The sequence below is a fragment of the Parus major genome, chromosome Z (assembly GCF_001522545.3).
Source record: "Parus major isolate Abel chromosome Z, Parus_major1.1, whole genome shotgun sequence".
Taxonomy (NCBI): domain Eukaryota; kingdom Metazoa; phylum Chordata; class Aves; order Passeriformes; family Paridae; genus Parus; species Parus major.
In genome coordinates, this window is record NC_031799.1 from 46,112,303 (window position 1) to 46,125,157 (window position 12,855).

Genomic DNA, 12,855 nt, shown 5'->3' on the forward strand with positions numbered 1-12,855 from the left:
AAAGCTATATTACAAAAATACATAGTATTGTGTACAAAATGGGGGAGGTGCGTGTCTACTTTGTACTTTTTTTTGCATTGAAGTGTCGGAGTCATCATCAATCAGACTTTATTTACAGAGTACTTGGAGAGCAAGACAATTGGATTTGCCTGGACTTTGCTTTTTGCTGCATCTGTGAAAATTGGATGTGCCTCAGCTTTGATTTTTATTTTGTATTACTTGTCAGTTTGTGAAGAAACATCTGTGTTAGCCTGCAGAAAGCCTAAACTCCAGATGCTCATTGTGTCTATGGTAAAAAAGCACATAAACATTTACAACTGAAGCACTCCTGTTTTAAGAAATATAATATTACTATTTCAGTAATTCTGCACTTTTTCCATTTATTTATCGAAGAGATCAGAAAGTACTGCCTGCTGCTAAAATTTTAGCTTTCCTTCCTTTGTATTCAGTACTATCTAATTTTTACCAATGAATTATTAAATCATTTACAGAAGTTATCTACCAAAAACTCCTGAGCTATGTTATCTTACATAGCTTCTATTTTATTCCTACCACCTATTCCACAAAAAGATTCCAGATGAATTTATTTTCCAGCACTTAATTACCACCAGAGATCAGATGTTTGGCTGATTCATAGACAAACTTCAAGCCTTCCTCACAGCTGTGCTTTTTCAAGTAGGAACTAGCTTCCTGATTTCACCTTCTTCCCTGTTGTGATCTGATTCTCTTTATGAGTAAGGGCTTCATCTCTCTTCATTCTTATATGACTGCAGGATTTTTCACTGTAGGTAAGGCTGGGGTTTACTTTTTAATATATATAGATTTATATATCTATGTGTGTGTATATATACTTTTATATACACACCGAGAAATTTTTATAAGAATATATTGCTGATTTGAGTTCTCTATAGATTTTTTTTTTTAATTAGCTTGCTTTTCCTTTTAAGGTGGTGCGGTAAAAATGATAACAATCCTTATAAGTAAAAGTGGCAATATTTTTTCAAAGAATTCATTTTAGTAAAAGGCACTGTTATCCTTTGCATAGTAACTCTTGAAAGAGCTGACAAGATAAAATTTTATAATAAGCATATAAAAAACTGCAGTTTTTCAACTGTTTCCACTTTTTTCCCAGTTTTTCATATTCTTTCAAAGCTGACATTTTGTTGTTGTTAGGAAAGTAAGTAAGCACTGTGTTCTCTCCAAAGAAAATCAGGGGTAAAATGGCTTTTGAAGAGATTGCTGCCTGCATTGAAGAGTTGTGTAATGTGTCCTCTGATCAGACACCCTGATTGTTTATTCTTCAATAATGAGCTTTCAAAGTGAGAATCTGCAAAGGGTAATTTGATAATTCAAAAAAATATAGTGCTTCTACTAAACTTGTATGCACAGTTAGGCAGAAAAGCAACATGTAAACTATGGAGAATACAGTGAAACTCATAGCAGCATACGTTTATTCCATCCTACAGGACAAAAAGGGATTGCATGCCTAAACCTCACAGGGTAATCTCTAAACTTCGCTGCTCAAATGGCTATCTTTATACATTACTTGCTTTTATCTTATTGCTGTCGCTCAGAGGTTTCTCTCCGACCTATCAGACATTCAATACTATTCCTAACAAGCTTATACAGGATCCCCGACAGTACCGTGCAGATATAATTTTTTTTTTTAAAATCACTTTACAGGTGGTTTGTTGGTTGGGGTTTGGATTTTTGGTGTTGGTTTGTTGTTTTTTTTAAACTGCAACAGACTTTTGAGACTTCAGCAGAGCCGTGAGTTAATTGCAGTTATTATTGTTGATAAGTGAAATAGAGCATAGTTGGAACATCTCAGTCTTCCGTGGGCGGCATAAATGGCTTTTGGTCTGGTGATTTTCATATCCAGAACTCACTTTAAATAAGGGGTGGAGTGCTTTATGGCAGCTTTGCATTTGTTGTAACAAGAAAAAGACACAAAGCTCCCTCTTCAACACACAGGATCAGCCATTTAAACACTAATGCTTTTCTTCCTTCATTCAAAGCATTTTTTCCTTGCATTTTTAAAGTACAAAATAAAGTAAATGAAGAACGATTGTGTGTCCGCTTCCCAAGGAGTCTCAGAGCTTCTTCCTTGAAGAGGTAGCTTAAGCTAGACAAATCAAAACAAAAGTTTCACAGTCTTATTCTGAATATAAAAATGTCTGGTATCCTCAGAGACTTACGTTTTTCACTTTATTCAAACCAACAACTGCCAAAACTCTGTGGGTTTTCTGTTGGCTGTAAATTAATTGGTCCTGCTCTTCATTTGGCAAATGATTAGTTGACACATCTCCAAATTACATAGATATCCCTGACTCCTGCAGTCTTCCTCTTGTGCTCAACAGTCCTTCCCTGGAACACACCCAGCATCTCTCCCCCTTTTCTGTCCCTTCACCTCTGTTCCCTCCCACCCAACCCTTTACAGGTGTTCTGTGTCACTGTCCCTTGCTGCAAGCATCATCTCTTCACACTGTCATGAGCTGCCTTCCTTGCTCCTTTCAAAATTAAGGCCAAAATGATCTTCCTTCTGCTGTCCATGGAGATTAGCTTTGAGAATGCCAAAGTTTTAGCCAGGAGAATTGTGGGAATGGTGTTTTTTATGGCCCTCATCTGAAACAATGTTCATCAAGGGTTTCAGAATTTCAGTACAAATGTTCAGAAAGTAATCAGAAAGTTGGATTTCAGGGACACATCTTATGGTAGCATTTTGCCCTTCCTACTTTTTTATAGAAACAATTTTCCACCAGTAGGGTGTTTTCCATAACCAGATAAATTAAATCTTTATGACACAATGGCATGTTTTCTTTCATCCTTGTTGCTTACTGGGTAACTCAGATGAGCTTCCCTTGGTAATATTTCTGATACCTTTTCTCCTCTTCCACTGCTTAAAAAAATACATGTCTATTGATAGGCATCAGTCAAAAAAATTACTTTCTCCAACCTAAAATGGTAACAGTTTAATGGACATCTGTGGATATGTACTCCTAGATGTGAAATCCAAATGTTAAATGAATGTATTAACAATGTTTATAGTTTTATTACCCTGTAATTATATCATACCTCCTGATTGTTTTTCTTTTCATCCCTGTCTATAAAAGGTAGTTGCCTGAACCTGTTGTGAATGTCTGCACTTCTAGTGTTAGTCCTAGTGATGTTTTGCCAGGTTCACTGGAAGAAAAGGCAGTTGTAGGCATGGAATTGTTATACAGTGAGGATCTATCAGATGGTGAACTAGACAGCTGGAGACTTGATCTGGCCCTGTAGCTATGTTTGGCATCCTTTCTGCCAAAAGGCTATGTGGAAGAGGTCATTAAATGTAGTCTTTAAGAGTGGTGGCTGGGAAGTTAGAGCAAGGCTAAGCTGTGTGGTATCAGGTAATTAACAGATGGCAATAGCACAGGGAGTTGGGAATTGTCAGGGTCTTCTCAAATGCAGAGTCATCTGAGCACACGGTTGACTGACTTTATGCTGTTGTTCTCTTTCTGCTAGATTCCAGGAAAAACATCCTTTGCATATATCTATATTTTTTCATCTTCTTAATCAAAATAACTCTGCAGAAGTCAACATATTGGCTAATCACTGAAGCCTGAGATGAAACATTATCATTGTTCGATTGTAGCAAGGGAGTCCTTCTGATGTCTTTGTGACAACCGAGACTGGGCTTGGCTTTGTTCACACCTGTGGTGCAATTGCTATTTCACTATAAAACTCTGCTTTCATGACAAGGAAGATATTTTGTACTAATTATTCCTTATTTGGTTAAAATGCCAACAAGTATTTCACTTTTATTTTCTGACTGCAATTAAATATTTATAAATATTAAAATATAGGTTATTCACTAATTATATTGGATGAGTGTCTGAGTTCTTACTGTTGATTTTGGACAGCAGTTTCTGAAATGAATGTTGAGAAGAGCTTCATGGAAAACAATCCCATTATCCACATAATTTCACAGAGGCAAGGAAGCATTTTGCCATTGCTACCTCTATCTGCTTCAGCTGCCTGTGGGATGGAAAATGGGAGTGGTTTGGCACCCAATCTATGGTAATTTTTAGGAGTACAAAGCAGTGTTTTCTCCTGAAAATAAATGCAGGATAGTTGGGCCAATGAAATAACAGAGATGTTCCAAGCTGCAAGACATTTAATGATTATTTGTAAGCAACATTTTGTTTTTGTATTCCACCTGATGGTCTTGGAAATGTTTATGGGTAAGTTTAATAACTCCTCCTATATAGTTTATAGAAGATTTGCAAAACATTGTCCCATCAGATACACTTGCCTTCAGTGAGGACAACTGCCTTCAAGAGGGTCATCTAATAGAGCTAGAAGATAAATCTCTGAGTTCTGGTTAAATTAGTATGACAGTCCTGAAGTTGGAGGATACTTGGCTTTCTAGATTTAATATGATATTAGAGATTCAGTAGTGGGAGCTACAGAGAAACATATAAACAAATAAAATTCCTCCTCTTCAGCTTCAGTTCACTTAAGGATGTTTTCAACACCTTGGTTAAATTTTTCTACTAGTGTTCCTGAAACCACCTCATCATCAGCTGATTTCCATTTTAAGGGAGTCTATGGCTGAATTTAGTAGAAGATCCTGACTTACTGGAGAACTGGAGAGAGTTTTAGCTAATAACTGGTCATCTGATATATTCCCATAAACCAGAATTGGTGTTGCTTAACTGAAGGACCTCCAGCTCAAGCTGTCTGTCAGTTTTGGCTTATTGTATGAGAGAAGTCATCTGCACACTTCTGGAGACCGAACTGTCACCTGAATTCTTACAGCCAATCTGTGCTCTTTTCCTGATGCCTTTCAGGGATTGCCTGCCTGAAATTCAGGAATGGCAGAAATCAAATGTTGAGCACTGGACAAAACTGTTGAGTAACTTGACCATAGGTGTAGAGCGGTGGTTTGGAAGGATCAGTAAGTTGGTGAATAAAATGCTTCAGGGGAGGGAGGCCACATTTCCTCCTTTTCTTTTACCCCATGTTCCCCTGACAGTCCATTAGAGTCTCTCTAGCTAGGACAAGATGCAGAGAAATATCAAGATGTGTGCAAGATTTGTTGCTACAAAAGACAGAAGACTCAGCTCTGCCCTTCACACAAGTGGCAGAGCTGCACAAATCTTAAAGGTGCAATTTCCATTGCTACCTGTGGGAATTTTACCATTCATTTACCAGGGAAGAGAGCAGGTCTGGGCCCAGCATATGAGATTGTCTGTGTTGGTTCTGTTGACATTGAAGTTCCTAAAGAGAGATAACCATTATGATGGCCAACTGATACTTAACAGAGTTCTGTCTGGGCTTGCCTGGATGAGTGATTCACTTGAAATGCTTTTTGCTTTGAGTCAATTGTACGGCTTTTGGCACAGAAATTTTTATCAGAGAGATAAATTTGCTGATTTTGAGATCTTTTGAACATGCAAGTAATGCATAAATTTTTGGGGTCACAAACATAATCTTGGTGTGATGGGGAAAATTTTGCACTGTCATCTTAGAGGTGTAATGAACTTGAAACCAAGCATGGTAACTTTAAATGGTGCAGCTCAGGGTTGAGGTTCAGGAGCTGCTGTTGCTGCCTTGGCACCTCTATTCTTCCTCTGACAGCGCTCCAGTCATTATTGTGGAATTTCCTCTTTCCTCTCCTATAAATGTAGTTCTTGGCCTCAGATCCATCTACATATTTTGCATGGGAGTTACTGTGTTTGTTCCTATTGGACTATTCATGTATACTTAAAGAAACACATGTGGTAGAGGCTTTGAGTCCCCAAAATCCCCTTAAAAGGATGGCTACATTACCAATCAGAACAACATGAGAGCTGCCAAACTGTGTGGCTGATGTACCACTATTTAGATTTTCAAAGCACTGCATTTGGAGAGGTTTCTTCCTGGAAAATGAAGTAGAAAAAAAGAGAATAATGTGGGCAGACTTCACTCCACAACTGGGATTTGGTTGATTCTTTGATTTTGGTTGATTCTTTGATGCACCTTCCAATTGCCATGTTAAATACCATTTATGCTGGGCACTAATATGAGAGATCTCCTATTTATTCCTTTATTGTTTTAAGGTTTGGAATGATTGTTCAATTAGTACCTTGGTTTGCAGGACTGTAGTCATAAAATAGCTATTGTCAGATTTAACTTATTAAGGACAAGAAATGGATGTGTTAATTAAGGACAAGAAATGGATGTGTTAATTAAATATGAACGTATGTAAAAATCACAATTCTGATCTTTTCTTTTTCCCGAAACCCAACCCCCAACTTCATACACATTTATGTATAACAATGAATGGATGAATTAACATGAATAAAATACATATTTATATGCTCATTTAATATAATTTTATTGCAATCCAATTTTTAAAAATAATGTCAGCTGCATCCCAGTTTCTCCATTTTAAAAATCTTATATAGCATCTTGTAGTACAACCCCCTTGTCAGTGTAAAAAGCAATAAAGAATCTGCCTTTCAACTCTTATATTTGGAATGTGATTCTAGATCCTGAACTTTGAATTTATTTGCTCATGAGATTTTATTCATGTAAAAGTGTCACTTGAAACTATTACATGTTTAGGTAGCTAAGGGTTGTCCACGATCAAATTTTCAGGACTGACATTTTACTATATACCATGCAAAAAGCAAAAACGTGTTTGAGACCAATTTGCCCTATAGAGAATGACTGGTTAAAATCACATCTCCATAAATGAGGAGGTGCCTCCATAATCATTAACAAGTTTCTTTAAACAAGCATTTGGGGAGAGGTTGAGGAGGGAATAACTACTAAACAAAACTCATCATTAATATTTATTGGGAAATTATTATATACAGCTTAATTTTTGTTGTTTTAACCTTTAGGCTGGAATACTCAGAATGGAAAAACTTTAGAAACGTTTATTTTTTTACTTTCTTTGAATTAGTTTCACTGGTTTGATAAAACTGAGACTGTGATCAAGAAACATGTCTCACTATTAGATGTTAAAATACACAAGCACACTTCTTTCATGCATTCAGATCTTGAGCCAAAATTAACTGAAGCCTACGTCAAGATTCACATTTTCTTGACTGGATTTTTCTCAGATTTATCAGTGGAGAACATTTTTAGAAGTCTAGCAAATTATGCAAATGGAGCCCAAGCTGTGTTGCTGTAACTGCAGTGGTCCTTACTGTGTCCCCAGAATCTCCTCAAACAAAAAGGTTTAAGATGCAGTGACAGAAACATAAAGCTGGAAGTCTCTACAAAAGACTATGCTTCTGTAAGTTTCTGTTAAAAGCCTCCATGGCAACTGATCATACACTGCTTTGGAAAACTTATTTGACTGATTTCATACAGTTGTTTTTTTTTGCTGTTAATTAAGTCAATCTCTTCTTTCTGCATGGAGAGCGATTGATCACTTCATTAAACACTTCTTTATATATTCTCCCATCTCTGTACTTTTATATCCAAGTTAAACATATCCACTCATCTCACTTTTTCTATACAGCTTGTTTTCCCAGTCTAGATGTTACCATTCGTATTTTTGGAGTACAGTGCAATTAATCTCTCCTTCAAAGTCAGATCCAAGAAAGAATACAGCAGTAAATCTGTAATGAATATTAGAATAATTAACTTCCAAGTCTGCTATACACCACTCCTCTGAATAATATCCCAGGACAGGTTCCTTCTTCTCATTCTTTCTAAGGATTCTGTGCTGTGCTCCATCTCATTTTATTTCTGCCACATTTTTCTGAGCAAATGCTTATTACATTAATTCGTCAGTTTCAACTAAATTTGACTGAAGAATGCATGAGTATCCATAATTCTTAAGAATTTTGTGAAAATCTGTGTCTAGACAAGTAACAGAGAGGGCAGCTACCCTCCTGCTGACAGGACAAACACCTGACAGGCTAGGTGGTTAGCATGTATGCCCTGTCCACTCTGTTATTGCAATCCACATCCAGCTTCCTCTTCCTCTAGCATGTGAGACAAAAAGGGTTCAGAAAGAGAGGGATTTGATGACCATGAGAGTATATTGCAAAAATTTTTGGGTGAAGTTGATATTTAGGAAGAAATAGCTGCAGGTTTTGATTTGGAAGAGGCTAAATACAAGTTAATATTTCATTCATTTCATTCCACCACTGACAGCAATTTAGAGGGGATTTTTTTGTTTGTTTTATTTCATGTTTGAATTTGGTCATTTGTTTGCATGTTGTTCAAAGCTTTTACCTGCTTGCTAGTTTTCAGATTGCTGTACACTGTAATCGTTATATGATTTCCTTATGCTCCTGGACACCTGGTGTTTTATGCCTTCTTCCCAGGTGCAGTTTGCATTTTGAAGTATATACTCTCAAAAAAAAAAAAAATTAAAAAATTGGGGGGATTTCACTGAAATGCAGCATTTATATGCACTTGATGGGAAGTTTCAGTTGTTGTACATTATAGGACAGAAAATAAAAATGTTGCAAAAATCATCTTCCTATACCCTCACTTTTTTTCAGAGGAAATCTGGATGTCTTTACAGCAGCCGGGGTTCACTTTGCTCATGCTTTTATAAAGTTTGTACTGAAATATTTAACTTACAGCATTGCTTGCTTATCCCAAAAGTTGTGCATACTGCATGAAAACCCCTCTGAAATATGAATATGTTAGATCAATCTGCTGAGGATTCTGTTGCCTTGAGGGGTGGAACCAACTGAGCAGAGAGGGAGACTGACAATATTCTCACTACTTTACAATGATTCCCTTTAATTCTGAGGTTACCCGTGCACTTGGAAGTGCCAGCAAAGAGTTTCACTTTGCTGTCTGCAAAGGACAAGTTTTTTTTGGATAGAGAATCCCAGCCTGCAAACATCAGTATTTCCAAAAGGGATGGGATAATTCAAGTGTTAACAGCAAAATAGATTATAAGGTCAACAGTTGCAATAATAGCACAGCTTAGATGTTTTGCCTTGACATAAATTAACTGCTGGTTCAGGTTACTTACATTCTGCTTCAGTTTCCACTCTTACCAGTCTGATGCTGTACTCATAATTCAGACAAACTAGAATACAATAAATGACAAAAATGGACTAATTCCAACTGTAAATATTAACATGTGCAAATGCTATATACAGCTGCAATATCTGCATTTACACTGCTTATGCGTTATGCCTGAGTAAACAAAAGGTGCACAGGCATTCTATTCATGGCTTAATTTTGGAATGATAAGAAAACATTAATTTGAGTTTTGCTGATTTTTATTGTAGAAAATTAAAGCATTTCCCTAGATATTGGCAGGCTAGACACCAGTTCAAGAGCAAAAGAATAATTTTTTATTTGTATGACTTGAAATGATCTACTTTATTATATTAGGTGCTCAGTGTGGTGCAAAAGCTGTTGCACTTTTTACATTCTTAATGTCAAAGATTAATTTGAAGCATGTTACATTGTTAGAGGTGAAGCTCTTGCTGTTTTTAAAAGAGCAAGCATTAGTCTGGAAAAATAACTTTGAAATTAGGCATCATTGCATGTCATGTGTACCTTGAGAACAAAACTGGGAGGATGTAAATGGCCAAAGATGTCCATCACTGAAAACAAGGTCTTCTACATGTGCAGTGTCACAAAAATTCACAGGACTCTCACTTTACTTGTTAATTATGTTGGATAGAAGAACAGCAAAAATATGTGATCATTTAAGGCTCATGTAATTCATCAAAAATCAAAACAGATAGTAATGTTTAGTAGGCAGAGTGGGTATGCTGACCCTTGCTCCCAGGTCAAATCTCCCCTTAAACAGGGAGTCACAAGGATGAGAATGTTATATCTCCTTTATCTAAGCATACATGCATGCACATATATGTATATAAGTGTATGGCTATTTCTATCTAGGTACCAATTTAAACGAAAGCACTAAAACCATATTTATGGTAAAAGGCCTCTTTATAAGCTATTATATCATCATTTTTGTAAATGAGGAAAGGAGGGGAAGCCAGTATGTTTCTGTGCTTCTCTGTATGCACCAAACACAGAAATATGAATATGAAAGTGTTTCATACATAAAATAAAAAAAAAGTAAAGGCTTGACTGTAAAGTTAAAAATCTGAAAGCAGATGTGTCTTTTCCTTGAAGTGAGACTTTGTGGGCTGCAAAACCACTTTTTTGTTATTTTTGAGTCATCCCGTGTCGTAATGATGGCCATTCAGATTAGATTCACATGTTATCTTTCCCCTTCGTTCTTGGGTCCTACACAGTGCTGAGAGGCACTTAGCAAAGAAAAAGGCAGCATATAAATCTTCAAAGAGATGGATAGAATCCAGAGCGGCAAAGGGAATCATAGCTCGAACAGAGCAATCCCCGGGCACAGTGTGGCTGTGTGGGACCCTCCTCACTGATGTCTGGTACTGCTGTTGTATACAGCTATTTGTGTTACTGCTCTGCATGTCTCAGAGACACCATGGGCTGTTGGGTTTGGACAAGTGGTATCCAAGATTGAATTACTCTTGCATGTCTTTGGAAGAGAGTTCTGTTCCCAGACACTTTCCTGATTCTGGTCCACATTTTGTGTCCCAAAGAGCTGTAGGATGGAGCCTGTGTTTTTTACATAATAGCTCGTGGTTTCTCTGAAGTGTCATAGCTCTTCCTCTTCTGTTTCTTCCACTTATGCCAATGCTCTTACAAACTTGATGTATTTGAAGCAGATTATTTTTCTTATCCCAAATTCAGAACACTGGGTTCTGGAAGAAATTCATTTAGGTAGTATTTTTGTTGGGTTTCTAGTTAGTTAGTTAGTTAGTTAGTTATTGTTTTATTCCTTTTTCTGTATAGACCATTCAGAAAAAACACACAGCAATGCAGACTATTGAATGCTGTTACAGGGGAGGTCAAAGGCTTGGCAAAAAATAAATTTATCTTCTTCTTTCCTGACACACTTAGCATATTTTTAAATTTGCACTTTAAGTCTCCCTTATTTCTACATTTTCCGCTATCACTAATACCACATTTATTATTTTACAGGCTCTGTTGTACTGAAAGAGTGTTTCTCTGTAGGTCTGATGAAAAATCCCTGGCTATTTTTTGGTTTGACAGATCTCCATAATTATCTGTAAGGCTATGTAATACTGCAATTGAACTTCATATTCATGCTTTAATTTATAACATTTTAGGACATATTCCTTCGCACCTAACAAGTAGGCACACGGTAAACAAGGTAGTAATTTTATTTTTAAAAAAAAATCAAAAGAGGTATAATTGCAGTGCCTCCACCATCCCTTTACACTAAAAACAGGTTGTTTGGATGAGTAAGAATGACTCACAAGAGCATACTGATGCTTAAAAAACCTGACATTACATTTAACCTAATTTATAACAGACATTATTAACAGACATTTCAGAAATAATTTAGGTTGCTATGGGATCCTTTATAAAAGCAGCCATGGTATGTAATGTCTGGGACTGTGTTACATAACTTGCTTAAGTCTTTTTCTTCCCTCCTGTTTATAAATTATTGGTGGGGTTAGATACAAAGGTTTCCACAAAATCTCTGGCCTTTTTTGGGGAGCTTGTTCATACCTTCTCAGTACTCTGTGTGTGTGAATTTACTGTGGCCTGTCCACGTAATCAAGTTTACATTGCCCACTCTGGCATCACCAGCTGCTTTCATTTTTTCAGTGAAATTCTGTGGAAGCTTGAAATAGGCTTTCTTTAGTAAATAAATTTTATCATGTGTGGTTGTTCTCTCACATGGCTTTTGAAAATTTCTTTACAAGTGGATAGGTTTCTCTTTTCCAATTATTACATTTTTTATTAGGTGTTGAAATAGTTTTTATATAAGGAACATGGGTATATTGATTGTATTGTTACCATTATCTATTTTGGGACAGAAAAAAACCATCATGAAGTAAATTTTTAAAAATAAGATCGAAAAAATTGTGAACTACAAATTTGTATGTCTGCTTGGGGGAAAAAAAAGTATTTTTTTTTAGTCATTCTTAAAACCATAAATCAGGAGGAACATTACAGAAAAGCTGAGTTTTGACATGTGAAGAGTGAGCCCCAGAAATCACACTTTTTTTTAGGCAATGTAAAGACTATAACTCTCTAATTTCTGAAGAAAAACACTCAGAGGATTGTACTTTATCCTTGAGTTTCCAACTAACACCCTGCCAGCCAAATCAACTGCAAGATTTTGAAAAACAATCAATAACATGACATGAAAGCAGGTTATGTAAGTAGGAGTGCCTGCCTTTTAAGCAATGTTTATTAGTAAGTAGTTAGAGAAACAGGCAAGTATCAATTCTGTTTGAATTCAGAAGGGCTTATTTCTGATGTTAGTCAATACATAATAAGCTCAGGACCTTTGTAGCACAATGCTTTGATGCTGCACAAATCTGTTTTTGAAGCTGCTTCTACAAACTGTAATTAAAAATCAGAAAACAAACTTCCTTAGAGTTAGGTAAAATTTACTGTATATACTTACTCTAAAACAGCAACAAGTGCATTAGAATTCCATAACTATAATGTTATTATGAAAATAAATAGATTTCTTATATTGTTACAGATTTTTGCTCTGGTTTCTGGAAAGAGCAATTTATAGTATTCATTTGCCCAGGCATGCATCCAGAACGGTGATTTTCAACAAGCCAAATAATTCTGTCTTTTCCCTCCTGACTGAATATGTCTTGCCCTCACTAGGAAAACAACAAAAAAAAATAATGTATTCTGAAATTTCATGCTGAGACTTTTTCAGGACAGAGACGACCGTCTTTGCAGATTTTCTGCAAACCTCAAAACCTGAAGAAAACAAAACATGTGCACTCAAACTTACAGAGCCATTAATGTTAAACATGACTCAAAAGAAAATAAAGATGTGGAGAACTGATTTAA